This window comes from Lissotriton helveticus, chromosome 2_1 (genome assembly GCF_964261635.1).
Source record: "Lissotriton helveticus chromosome 2_1, aLisHel1.1, whole genome shotgun sequence".
In the NCBI taxonomy this organism is placed as follows: domain Eukaryota; kingdom Metazoa; phylum Chordata; class Amphibia; order Caudata; family Salamandridae; genus Lissotriton; species Lissotriton helveticus.
The window spans coordinates 110,892,045-110,907,017 of record NC_136059.1 but is presented as its reverse complement, the minus strand read 5'-3'; the positions used below and the strand labels follow the sequence as shown (position 1 = coordinate 110,907,017).

The 14,973-nt window shown below is 44.5% G+C and overlaps 1 protein-coding gene across 6 annotated transcripts in view; it reads left to right on the top strand.

The window, feature by feature from the left end:
• The window catches only part of LOC144817774 (CD209 antigen-like protein C), a 794,201-nt gene that overhangs the window by 286,603 nt on the left and 492,625 nt on the right, over positions 1-14,973 (top strand). The gene's annotated exons all lie outside the window — the stretch shown is intronic.

The window sequence follows — 14,973 nt, the reverse complement described above, 5'->3', positions numbered from 1 at the left end:
GCATATCACAACCATTGCTGTTTTGTTCTTACTAACACAATGTACTGCTTTTGGGATTTGTTTTGTGAAACAATAACAAAGCTGGTCAAGAGGCCATATTATTGCAGTCTATCCTCGTGTGGACTTTCCGCTGAGTGGAAGGAGTACTTTTGGTGTAAATTCCCTTCTAGTATTTAGCTGGTGGACTGCTGCAGGGCCAGTAGCTCTGGTTCCCATTTTAAAAGTAATAACTGTAAATCTTGTGGACACTGTCATAGCCAACACATACTGATGTAGAAACACCTCAAAACACACAAATTAATTTTGAAGTTGGGCATGATAAATCAAACAAGGACCTGACATTGGGCAAAAGAATGTGCATTAAATATAGGAAAGTAGAGGACAATTCTTTAGACCACTTGATATGGTCAGAAATGCCTTGTTGCTAAGTTACCTGGAAGACTTCTTAACCCCTTAATTGCTGCCGTCGGCCAACGGTCGTCACGGCCACTACCTCCCCAGTGCTGCGCACGACCGTTGGACGTCCATTCAGCACTAGTTCCAATGGACAGCGCAGCACTGGGGAGGTCTATTTACAACGCTTTAAAGGGGTTAAACAGATTGTAAATAAGAGAGCTTTGGGCCGCCCCAGTCACCTTAAGCACATTCAAAAATCATTTAAACAAAAATATGCTGCTGCTAGCTCATCTACAAGATAAAAAGATCTTTCAAAATGCTCCCATGCCTTGATGATTTCGAAAAACGATCAGACCACTGAAAGGCAACTATACATTGGCAAATGTTACTCAAAAACAAATACTCATGGTTTACCGATTTGTTGGTCTTTCCATGCTAAACATGATTCTAACGTAGACTAATTGGTTTTTGACTTACTGTTTCAGACTGAGCAATCAAGTCCAACAAACAATCATTCACATTGTGAACATATGTCCAGCATTCATAAATGAGATGAGAACTCTACTGGGACAAACGTTTAATCAATTCAATTCATGAAGCTTTATTCGGTACATATAAAATGACCATAAAAGCACAAGGAAGGAACACAAGAAATAACAAATATTACAAATTTCAGATAAAAGAAATACCACAAGGATACAGACATAATTCTTAAAATAACATGCTTTTCCGTGCATTAATAGACTGGTTTAAAAATGTAGCAGTATAAAAACAGATATCGACAGATTTCAGAATAAATAATAAACTCATTGCCTGGTTAACTGTACGTACACCATATTTAACAAACATAGGTTTCAAATAGGCAATACAAATGTTCATATACAGTTTACAGAATAATAAAAAGTGCAAGGTGCTCTGTTTAGATACGCCATCACACGAACACGGCTCTACTGGATGTTTCTTATGGTTCGGTAGAGCCACTAAATGATGTGCTACTCCAAACCTCAGTCTGGTTAGCAAAAACTTATGGAATGGCCTGGTCACTAGATACATAGGAAAACCTTCAGTAATGGTATATCTAATGTAAAACATGACAGTGGACATAGATCCATTTGCTAAAGCCCGCTTCCTAGCTCTACTAGCCAAAAATTTAGTTTTCAGCTCTGCTTTGGGTATCAGAGATGCGGCAATTGGGTCAGTCAAAACGTTTAGGTTAAATATTTCAGAGAAACAATCAGCAACGTATTTTAACCAGGGAATTTTTCGATGTTTATCCAATAATAGACAATCCTCAATTAGAACATTGGAATGTTGGCACCTCCATTGAAGACAATGGAGTGCTCCGGGCTTATAATGGCTGGTATAAGCCTGGAGCTCCAACATTCCAATGCTTCTTTGTTCACAGCTCTGGCTGTGAACAAAGGCTTCAGGGAACCTGAGGGGATTCCAATCCCCTCACGCTCCCAAAAGGCTTTGTTTTTTTTGTTAGAACATTCTGTCCTCTAGTGGCAGAATGTTCTAATAGCCTTATAGACCTTCGTAGATGGGCTATACCGCTATTAAAGTCCCTCTCCCTTGTTAAAGGCCCTCGCCTTCGGCTCGGGGCCTTTAACGCTGGAGAGGGCCTTTAATAGCCGGTATAGCCCTCTACGGCGGGCTATAAGGCTATATTATAGATCTACTAAAAGATTTTTCATCCTGAAGCCAAATGGAACGCCAAATCATAAGTGGCCTTAAGGATAATAGATCAATTAAGAAATTGATATCCAGTTCCCGGTGGATCAGCTCAGTGGGAGCGGTAGGGGGTAAACACAAGAGCTTTTTAAAAAAAGCAATTTTGTTCACATCTATGACCCCAAACACCAGCCCCATACAATGCTATTGTAACACATCTTGCTTGGTAGATTTGAAGCATATCCTTAGTACGTCCATCCCTAATTTTTGCCACAAATCTAAAAACACCATGGGCATTTTTAGCCATTTTATTGCTGATATTATTAAATTCATTGGTCCATTTTCTATCTTTTGAGAAGTTTATACCGAGATAGCAGAATTTATCTACTTGTTGCACCTTTTCACAATCAATAAAAAAGGTATTGGAAGATTTGTTTTTTACCCTGCAGGTCATAGTGTGCGTTTTCCCCTTGTTAATGATCAGTTTTCTATCCTTGATAAAGATAGAAAATCTGTCAATCAGACGCTGTAATCCAAGGGGAGTTCTTGAGAGCAGTACGGCGTCATCAGCATATAATAACACCGGCACGGAGACACCATTGATCTGGGGGGCATCAGCTTTTACATTTTTTTAAATTACGTCGATTTAATTGATGAATAATATAAAAAGTTGGGGGGCCAGTACACAGCCCAATCTAATCCCTCGTTTGACACTAAATTTTGGGGTACATTTAGTGCCGTAGCGCACACATGTTTGTAACTTTTCGTACAGCCTGGCAAGAAAAAAGGTTATACCCTCAGGTGCTCCTAGCTGTAACAGGTTTGGCCATAATATAGTATGGTCGACCATATCAAAGGCACTACTTAAATCTGCAAAGCAGAGATATAATGAGCCGTATTTGGCTTCAGTGTATTTACCAATCAATATATCGAGATTTATTCACTAGTCGAGTGTACCCCTGCCCTTCCTGAATCCATACTGGCTATCGGCCAAAATGTCCTCTTGCTCAACCCACTCTTCTAGTCTGACCAGCATAACTCTACTCATGATCTGACTGAGGAGTCTAGAAGGGAGATGGGACGATAATTTTTTACATCTGACCTACTGCCCTTTTTGTATATCGGGATTATAATAGATTCTCCCCAGGTTTTTGGGGCCTCAGTGCATACTGCTGCATTAAATACAATAGCCAGAAGAGGGCTCCACACCTCTGGGCCTGCTTTGTCAACATCAATAGGGACCCCATCAGGTCCCTGGGCTTTCCCCCCCTTACTTGCACGTATGCCAAGCTCAACCTCATTAACAGTGATATCCAGTGGTAGAACGGTCCACCTACTTGGGTTGGTATCTGCACAACTATCTGAGCCAAAAATGTTAGAGAAATGTGAGACCCAGCCATCGCTAGGGACATTAGAAATTAACTCAGGTATATTTTCCTCTTTGAGAAAAGGGGATTTTACCGTAGCCCAAAATAGCGTATTATTAGATAGCTCAGCGGCTTGGTTCAGAGAGTCCCAAGCCTACTGCTGTAACTCACCCTTCCTACGTTTCAAGGCTTGCTTGTACTCTAATCTTAGTTTAATTATTAGATTAGTTTCCCTAGGCTTTTTGGCAAGTGCATATTTTAACTCAGTTAATAGGGTAGTACACGTATGATCAAACCAACCCGGTCCATTTCTACGCTGTACTCTTTTAGATCTGGTGAACCTGGCATTGATAGATTTGTTAATGCCATTAAAAGCAGATAAAACCCGTTCGGAATTAGCATTATTTTCAAGGATAAGGGTGATATCTATCAGACATTCTTTAACAATAGAACTTATTAATTCTTTAGCTTTCTCCCCTATACATCTTAGTCTGACTCCATTTGGTCTCTGTGGTTCCACATTGGTAGCAATAGTTCCTACTCCAGCAGAACTTTCACCCCAGAAGATACATTCTAAAATAATACAATTATGATCAATTAAAGAAGTGACTTCATTTTTTTTTTTGTGTATTTTTTTTTTTCAGAGAAAAACACTGTGAAGGTGGTTACAAATATAATGCACTCTTGTTTTTTTTTTCTCCTCATCTCACCGTGTCAAGTCTTTGTGGATCATTTACAGCCATACTCTCTCACTGTGCGCTGCCAAGCTGACCACACTTTACTTGGGTCACCAGACCTCCTCCCCCTTAGTATCGGGGACATGGTGTAATCATTGGAGTGACTGAATCATTCTTAAGTTTCTACCCCACCTCATTAGAGGGTGCCAGATGTTGGACGGCTTCTCCTCTGCCCTTTCGTATTCCAGTCGAGCCATACTGAATGATGCTTTTAGCCAGTCCTCACTGCTCGGGGGAAGGCGATCTTTCCATCTTTTACATATTTCCCTCCTTGCCAACAGTATCAAATATAGGAGAAGCCCTTTTTCCTGACATGTAGCTTGCTGATAGAAAGGTTCATCATCTCCAAAAATAACAAGTGAGGGGTTTACTTTAATTGTAGTACTGAAAAGTCCCGACAAAACCTGTCCTATCTCCTTCCAGTATTGATCCAGCTCGTTGCAATTAATAAACATGTGGATGTCATTAGCCATTAGTTCCTGACATCTTGGGCATTTCGGTGGGGGGATAGGGGCATATTTCCCGATTTTGTAGGGGGTGTAGTAAAGTCTATTAATCATAAAAAAGTGATTCTTCTTCAGACAGGCAGGCTTTATATATTTATATAAGAGCTTCAATGATGGTTCAAGCATGTCCTCTGCCTGCAGTGCCAATACAGTGTTGTTCCAAATCCCCTCTGCCGGTGGTATCTCCATGTCTTCTCCCTCTACTAAATGTTTGTACCATGTTGAGATTTCTTTTGGTATCAGTGTGGGGGATTGGCTAAGCCTTTCAACTACCTCATTTCTCCCCGTCTCCTCCCGTTCAGCTGTATGCCAGGACACTAATTGGAGATATTTGAACCTTGATAGATCGTTCCCTACCTTCGCCCTCAGATATTCCCATGGGTGAACCCCCTCCTCATCCATTAACTCATTCCACCTCAAAATTCCGGCTCTTTTTATGGGCATGGCCAGAACATCATTTAAACAGTCGGGGGTGCCAGGCGAGTCCCAGATTGGAGATGAGGCTGAAAAGTATCCAGACTACCCTTATTCTGTACCATACCTCCAAAGCCGTTTTTAATATCTTCAGGCGGACCCTTTTGAAGTATTTTGGAGAGCCAAACTTATACAAAAATTCATCATTCCGCCCTTCTACTCTCACCATTTCTTGCAACAATTTACCCCAAGATGAATCATCAGGTCTGGTGAGAAGCATACGGAGACTCTTGAACTGAAAAGCCACAACATAGAGATTAATATCGGGGAGGGCTAGCCCGCCCTTTAACAACCTTCTTCTAAGTTTCTTCCAAGTTAGTCGTATCCCTTTATCTCCCCACACGAAACTCCCAATTTTACTCTGTATTTTTTTTACATCCTTCTTAGGGAATAGTAACGGTATAGTTGAAAATAAGTATGAAAGCTTGGGCAGGATAACCATTTTAACTAAATTCACTTTCCCATAGATTGTCAATGGGAGGTTCCTCCATCTACTGAACAGACGGTCTATTTCTTTAGTGGTTCTATCCAGATTTAACTTGGGAATCCGATCTAATTCCCTCACAATGTAGATCCCCAGGTACCTGAACTCCACACTCTCCATTCCTAGCCAATGATCTATGTTCCAACACATGACCTCGGTTTCGATACCCCGACAGTGCACCGAACTCTGCTGTCAATTCCTCAATACGAGGGATAGCTGTTACTGGGTCACTTGTGTATAGAACTAGATCATCCACATAGAGGGCCAACTTGGAGCTATACTGCCCAGACTGAAAAGGTGTTATAACAGTGTCGAGCCTAATAGCCTGGGCCAAAGGTTCAATGTATAAATTGAACAGCAACGGGGAGATGGTGCACCCCTGTCTGGTCCCCTGCTGAATGTGAAACGCTGATGTTAATGCTCCATTTAGAAGGATCCTGGCAGAGGCACCTCTATAGCAGCTTTTAAGCGTATTTATAAATAGTGGCCCAAACCCCATTACCTCTAGGACTTTCCAACAAACTTTGTCAAACGCCTTGGCTGCGTCTAGGGCTACCACAGCCAAGGGTTCAGATTTTCCCACTGCAAGGTCGAGGTTTCCCAACAGAAGGTGAATTTGATCTTCAATGTGTCTACCAGCCACAAAGCCCTTCTGATCTTCATGGATTAATTTAGATGTTAATTTGGCCAATCTCCCTGCCAGAATGCCCATAAAGATTTTATAATCTGTATTTAGCAGGGAGATTGGTCTATATGAATCCGCTCTTTGGGGATCCTTCCCACGCTTCAAAATCAAGACTATTATAGCTTCCTTCCATGAATTTGGGACCCTGCCTGTAAGTGAGTAGATTGAGTTGAAAATAATTTCTAATATTGAACATAGATCGTCTGATAGATATTCATACATCTCATTAGGAAGTGCATCCGTCCCGGCAGCTTTTTTGTTTTTTAACTTCTTAATCTGTACTAATATTTCTTCTACAGTTATGGGGGCATCCAAACTATTTCTTCCCTCCTCAGACAATTTTGGCAGGTTCTTATTGCTCAGCCAAGTACGTATAGCTTCGATGGGCGGCTTTACCTCATCTTTATACAAATTTGAAAATAGAGAAAGAAGGCAACTTTGCATATCCTCAATGTTCCTTGATGTAACCCCATTATTATTGATTATTAACTCCTTGATATCATTCCTAGCACGGTCAGATCTTGATTTCCATGCTAGTAATGCTCCTGCCTTTCCCCCATATTCAAAATTATCCATCCTACTTACATCCCACTGGGCTTTGCACTTAGCATCTAAGCGCCCTCTACACAATTGCTTAGCTGATTCTAAATCCATTTCGATCTGAAAAAGTCTTTCATGCTCGCTACTGTGCACATTGATCCTATCTTGCTCTAGCTGACCTATTCTATTCTCAATTTCCCTTACTTCCATTTTGTTCTTAGCACAAACTAATGCATGGAGCTTCCCTCTAAGCCCTGCCTTATAAGAATCCCAAACATTATCAGGAGTGGTAGACCCCATATTAAATGTAAAAAATTCTGAGGTAAATGCTTGGATCGATTGTATAGTCTCTGGACTGGACAGAATAGCCCTCTTTAATGTCCACCTAGACTGCGTCTGTATTGCACTTTTTACAAACACTAACTGTATAGGAGCATGATCTAAAAAGAGACTAGGCATCACTTCTACCTTCTTGATGTCATTAATTGAATGCCTATCTGTGAACATATTATCTATCCTAGAGGCATGTTTAGACCTCTTACTATAAAATGTATGTCCCTGTCGTGAACCATGCTTAGCTCTCCATACATCCTCCAAATCTAGATCATGGATCATATTGCGTAGTGCACGCCGTATCTTTGGTGCCCCTACGTATTGACTCAAATTAGACCTATCTTAGATGGGTTCTAGTAGTACATTAAAGTCCCCTCCCAAGATATAAGGTGGTGCCTCTAACATCAATATGGATTGTAGTTTCAAGAGATAAGATGGAGCATCCATATTAGGGCCGTAAAACGAAGCACATACAACCTCAATGTTATTTAACGACATTTTAACAACTATCCATCTTCCAGAGGAGTCTGTATGTACCTCCCTAATTATTACTGAGGTGCCCTGTTTCACTAATATAGCTACTCCTCTGTTATGTGTTGTCTGCTGTCAAACCTCAAAGTCTTTTATCCATTTGACCTTAGAGAATATAGATCGACTTTCAACTGCACTCAAATGGGTCTCCTGTAGTAGAAAAATCTGAGCACTTGATATTTCCAATTGTTTTATAATAAGTCTCTGTCTACGGGGACACCGCATTCCATTCACATTCCAAGTGATAAAAATGGTTTGTTTACTCTCTATACTTTGTTCTCCCATCACTCTTTCTATTCCCAAACAGGCTTAATTCCTTAACTCTAGTAAGATGAGTATTTTTTTGAATTTTATCCCTATGCCCCCCCCCAGTGCTCCCCCTGTCCCCCCTCCCCACACGAACTCCCCCTGTGCCCTACCCCCCCATGAGGAACCCTCCCTTCCAATAGGCGAGCCTATTTGGCTGAGCTCCCTCTCCTGGATGCAGTTTTCTTTTCAATTAATTTTATAGTGTTCTGTCATTCACCGGTCTTTATGTTACGGTCTTACCACATATCACCAATCGGGCATATTGAGTCCTATATATCAATATATAATAGGAAAGACCTAGACAAGTAGAGAGAAACTAATACCAAGATCAGAGAAAAAGAAGAACTTCTGTCCTCAACCTGTACACCTCTCACCACCTACTCCTTGCCTTTTGTACCCTGTTCTTCCCTGATTCTCAAAATTAAATCATCAGCTTCTTCCCCTGTTTTTACCAAATGCATGTGATTATTCCACATTACCCGTAAATTAGCCGGGAACTTTAGTTGTGCCTTGACCCCCAAACCATTCAATTCATCCAGTCTTTTCCCCAGCTCCCACTGTCTAGTGGCAGTCACATGAGAGATATCAGACCTTATTTGAAAATGAAACGGGTTGGAGCTGTTGAATGCAATTTTTTTTCTTTCAATGCTGATAGGAGAATCTGCTCCTTTACAGTGTAGGTCAAGAAATTTACCAACATTTTTCTTGGCTTTTGTTTAGCAAGATTTCTTTGAAAGGGGTCTCGATGCACCCTCTGAATTTCCTGAGTTAAATTGACCGTCTTGTCCCCCTTCAAAACAGTCCCCATGAGCATTGATATCACAAAGCCCTTCAGATCGGCTCCTTCCATTGCCTCTGGTACATTGAGTATTTTTAAGTTATTCCGTCTAGAATGATTCTCTAACCTCTCAATGTCCTCTTTTAATTCTCGGTTTTGTGCACTCAACTTTGCAACTACTTCATCCGTGGAGCGAACCGAATCCCTTATAAGTGGTAGTTGTTTCTCCAATGTTTCAGTCCTTAATGCTACGTCATCTAGTCTTTTTGCTAGGGCCTCACAGGAGGCCTGAATGGCTGCCTGATTTGCTTCAGAGGTCGAAAACCGGCTAGCCAACTCAGACTGATTGTTCTCAGAAACCGTAAACCTATTTGATATTTCCTCCTTCATAGTCAGAAGGATATCTGCCAGTGTTGAAGATGTCACATCCGCTTTAGTGGCAACTGACTCACTAGTACAAATCCGCGCTGAACTCCCCTGCAGCTCAGGCCTTTCATGCTTCTTGGGAGACTGATGACTGAGATGAGGTATATCTCCCTCTTCTGTGTTACCGTCTCTCAGCACAGAGTATTTGTTAGAGAGAGTCAAATCTGGATATATAGACAGATTGTCTGAATTGACTGTCTCAGTCTCGCCTACATCCACTTCATCCGCCCTTTCGATTGCAACTACTCTGTTTGTCTCATTATTTACAGGGACTTCCACGGAGACTTTTGCAGGTTTCCTCTTATTCTCACTGCCCCCCTTAGCAGGGGAGTGTTTCTCTTGCTCTGCCCCTATTCCTTGCTTTATGGCATTCATTTGGGGGGTTGAGGTCAATGGTGGTGAGGATGTCTGTATTTTCGAGGGCTTTAGTGGTTTGGATGTTGTCTGAGAGGTACTAGAAGCCATCACTTTGTAGTAAGTTTTCAGTGAAGGGGTTACCTTGGTATATAGGGGGACGTCTTTCTTAGTTCTAGTCTTCCTTTTTGGCATTCTTGTTCTTGCCACAGCTACTTCTGGACAATTATCCGGGCTATCAATTTGTCCCCTACCTTGCCTAGCTTGCCTAGCTAGCCTATTGCTCGACCTTACAGTAGAAATCGGCGGGGACACTCTCGTAGGGTATCCTGAGTTTTCTTGCAAGGCATCACGTATTAACCTTGCCCTCAGTGCATACCTGTTGACTTGTACACCACAGTTTTGTGCCGGGGCAGCGCCTCCCTTCTGCCCCACATAATCCACTGTCTCTCCCACAGGTTCCACTGCCTCAGGTTTTATTTGGTCATACACCCCCCACTCATTGGCCACCTCTGAGCATATAATTGCATCATCCATCCATTCGCCTTACTGTAATAATACAGTGGCAACAAATGTATCCGATATTTTCAGTTTAGACAGCTCCACTAACTTGAATAGACCAGCTCGATCAGCCCGATCAGCCCTCTCCGAAAGGTGCCTTAAAATATAGTTCCTGTGATACCTCTCCACAGCAGCCGTTATTTGTTTTACAGCTGTAAATTCTATCTGCACACAAAACTCTGTACTCACTCTGAAAGCGCTGATTGGTAAACTTGCATCAACAGCGCTGAACGTACCCCCCTTGTTGCTGCCACTTTTGCCCTGGTAAAATGTCTCTCCTCTCTTCCTCAGTGCTATGTGCACTCCAAACGCTCCCAGGGAACTGCGGGCGGAATCGCGTCTCCTTTTCGCTAGAGCTGCTTCCTCCCACCGCGTTCTCCAGGACCTCCCGCTGACGCCTCCACGAACGCTGACACCGCCTCCAAGCCACGGAGCCTCCCCCGCGTCCCTCGCCGGGTCCCGCTGCTCCGCTCCTACGCCCATCCACTCCAGTCATCTTTGGAGAAGTCCATGATTTCCAAATAATAACAGCCCATAAATTTGTGTAATATTTCTCCATAGCTGTTATGTCTAAAGTGCAGGTCATCCATGCCAGCATTATTTATGACCCCACAGACTTTTTGGGTTGACAGTTCACATAATGGAATATTAAAAATCACCCACCCAGATCAAATCAAAAGAAACATTTATTCCAACATTCTAATTATCAGCGACGCTAGCCAAGTCACTTACTACTGATGTCCTAGAATTATCAAAGACATTGTTGTTTTACTAATAACATATTGCGACCTTGGTCCTCATGGAGCCAAAGAATCTGCGCATGTGCTCACACAGTCAAATACCTTTTTACTACAATTCGCCGATTGATAGAAACTAATATCAAAAGGCCACCTTTAACTCTCCCTGGTGTGGAACCTTGCGCCAACAAATTATAAGAAACAAACCCCTCGTAATTAACATCTTCCCTATACCATGTTTCCAGGAAACAAAGAATATCATGGGTATTAATAAAGTTCTTCCAGCCCAGAACATTCCCCTTAGATTTCAATCCGGCAATGTTCCAGCTAACAATTGTTATTCCTTTAGTACCCCTTATTCTAATACTATCCGGTATAATGATTTCATTTAGGCCATCTCCCACATTGGGATTTCCATTAAATATATCCCCACTGTCATTAATCAAATTTAAGTCGGCCATCAAGGTTAGCTCCGGGTCTACAAGCTTCTCGCTTAGTTCAATCACCTGGCTATTTGGAGTCACACACAGGGGAGACCCACAAACCTGAGTATGTCAATCATTTGAATCCAGGGAACTTAGGGCTTGATATCTGTTTTGCGTTGGAACCTCAAAAACTGGGCGATGAATAGGTGTAAAAGGTCCACTTCTATTGTTATCAAGGGGCACTTTAAAAAGGTGACTATAGAAATAGCCAAGTGGGCGCACACATATATTATTCTCATCATGAGTTAGGGAAGCTGCTCTTAACAGGACAGTTGCGACGTGTTGAGGATGTTTAAAATTAACAATAACACAATCGCCCCTACAGGTCTTTCTGGAGTTGCCAATCCAATTTACCCTTCTAGTGGTTAATATTTGATCAGAGTAGGCAATTGGGAACCCACATTGCTTATGCAACCATGAGACTGTTTTATTTTTAAGGGATGTATGTGATTCCTGTTGATACTGGGTCGGATATTTTTCAAAAGATGGTACATTAGTTAAAACGACCACATAAGGTGCACAGTCGGGGGGAAGATTAATAAAACCTCTTTTCTTCACTTCTATCGACCCTGTCTTGCTCTCTGGTACTATTAATGCCCGTTTTTACTGACATACTATTGGCAAGGGGTTGGGCGTAGTTACTTTGGTTACGATTAACCCCCCATTAGGTGGCTTTGATACGTCTTTGCTAACTCTAGAACCCTTATCAACAGCCCTAGATCTTCCAGCCAGATCAATGTGGTTGTCAAAAAGGCCTCCTAGTCTTGATACTTCTGCTGAAATAAGATCAAGTTTAACCACTAGGGGTTTAATATTCTTTTCTATCTTGGCATCTATAATACTGACGAGAAGATCAAATTGCTCGGTATTCATTTTAACTGTGCCTTTCTTATCCACTGGCTCTGCGTCACCTGCAATACTTTTGGGTGGTGTTTCTGCTCTTTTATTATTGCGATTTCCCCCACGTTCAGGGGGTCATTAGGATGGCGGACGGACTTGCGTCCGTCCGCCACCCCTGAGTTTGAGGGACCGTCCGCATGGGCAGCGGCGGTCCCTCCATAGCAATTAGGATGTGAGCGCCACCCTGGCGGTCACATCCTGTATGTTTTACATTGCGGCGGATGCTGCTTGAAGCAGCATCCGCCGCAATGCAAAAAACGAAAGGTGTGCATTTGCATGCACAAAGCGGCAGGCACCGCGCGGTGCCTGCCGCTTCGTGCACGCAAGGGCAGGGGGGTACCATAGGTACCCCCCATGTGCACCCCCACGCAACCTTCACCCAGGGGGCCCGCAACGGGCCCCCAAAGTGACTGTCCGTATGCTTTTCCACGGCGGAAAAGCCGCCGCGGAAAAGCATGACTCACCCTGCATCCTAATATGGCTGGCGGTGTCTGATAGACACCGCCAGCCATGTTATTGCTTTTCCGCCGTGGTCGCCTTCCGACCACGGCGGAAAAGCGGCGGACGGATTGGGAGACCCACCAGCCATCCTGATTTGGCGGTGGGTCTTTCAGGCCTCCTCGGCGGATTTCCCGCATACTCCGGGCCGGCGGTGGCTTCCGCCGGCCCGGAGTATGCGGGAAATCCGCCATCCTAATGACCCCCTTAATTTGTACTTTCCTACTTGCCCTCAGTGCTGTAAGGACCGGGGTGCACTGTACTGGAGTATCATAGGGTGCGTCCACTGGATCCTGGTTAGACGCTAATTGAGCTGGCACTTCCGTTATTAAAACACCAGGGTTACCAAATTCACAGCTATCGTCCAATGGTAATACGGCCAATGGGGTAGGCGGTGGAGGGGGTATAACAGGGGGACTCCCCCGGCCTAAAGATAAACGCCGTTCATTATTAATTTTATTCACCACTTTCACTAGGTGGTTGTCCAGCGTGGCTGACACTGGCGGGGTTTTTACAGCTTTCTGTTTAGACATTGTTAACACTAGCGACAGATCCTAAAGTATTTATGTTAAAAGAAAAAAGCTATAATGAATTCCAAATTACAATAATAATAAAATGTATATCAGCTCAAGTTCCTATAGCTTAATAGCTCAATTAATGCTCATACATGCTCAGGGGATTCAAAAGTCTCACTTGGCAGGTGTTTTCGTGACCTCTGCTACGATGACCTAGATCTGTGGCCCAGCCCAGCCTCGGACTGCCCCGGACTGCCACAGACTGTCCCGCCCTTGTCCCGGGCTTCTCCCGGCGACGCGCGCGCGCGTCCCGCGATGCGGGGGCTGTGCTGCAATTTGAAGCGCCTCCGGGCGCGTGATTGCTGGTGGTGGCTGCTGCCGCTAGGGAGCCTGGGACGGGTAGTCCAACTCCTCCTCACAGTGGCCGCTGAGGTGGTGTAGCGGCGGGGGGAGGGAGGACCGAGAGACCCAGCGTCCGAGAAGAAGCAAGGTGAAGTAGATGGCAGCCCCCACACGAGTCAGGAATGCCTCCACGACGCGGGGGCTGTGCTGCAATTTGAAGCGCCTCCGGGCGCGTGATTGGCGGTGGCGGCTGCTGCCGCTAGGGAGCCTGGGACGGGTAGTCCAACTCCTCCTCACAGCGGCCGCTGAGGTGGTGTAGCGGCGGCGGGAGGGAGGACCGAGAGACCCAGCGTCCGAGTAGAAGCAAGGTAAAGTAGATGGCAGCCCCCATACGAGTCAGGAATGCCCCCGCAACGCGGGGGCTGTGCTGCAATTTGAAGCGCCTGCGGGCGCGTGATTGGCGGTGGCAGCTGCTGCCGCTAGGGAGCCTGGGACGGGTAGTCCAACTCCTCCTCACAGCGGCTGCTGAGGTGGTGTAGCGGTGGTAGAAGGGAGGACCGAGAGACCCAGCGTCCGAGCAGAAGCAAGGTGAAGTAGATGGCAGCCCCCACACGAGTCAGGAATGCCCCCGCTCCACCGGGGCTGTGCTGCAATTTGATGCGCCTCTGGGCGCGGAATTGGCGGTGGCGGCTGCTGCCGCTAGGGAGCCTGGGACGGGTAGTCCAACTCCTCCTCACAGCGGCCGCTGAGGTGGTGTAGCGGCGGCGGGAGGTAGGACCGAGAGACCCAGCGTCTGAGCAGAAGCAAGGTGAAGTAGATGGCAGCCCCCACACGAGTCAGGAATGCCCCCGCGACGCGAGGGCTGTGCTGCAATTTGAAGCACCTCCGGGTGCGTGATTGGTGGTGGCGGCTGCTGCCGCTAGGGAGCCTGGGACGGGTAGTCCAACTCCTCCTCATAGCGGCCGCTGAGGTGGTGTAGCGGCGGCGGTAGGGAGGACCGAGAGACCCAACGTCCGAGCAGAAGCAAGGTGAAGTAGATGGCAGCCCCCACACGAGTCAGGAATGCCCCCCGTTTAATCAAATGAGCATACGATTCTTAATCAAATGTTTAAATGGGGATAACATATACTCAAATCTACGATTTATTTAATTTATGTCTCAAACAGAAAAAAAATTGGAAGATCATTATTTGCATTTAGAATGTTATGGGTTTCCTGGGCTTTCACGATTAGACAGCCAAATAAAGAATAAACTAAGCTAAGCTTAAAGATGTTTCAGTTTTTTCTTAATTAATTGTACAATTAGCAATAGAGAAACTCTACTGAGGCTGTCATTATAAAA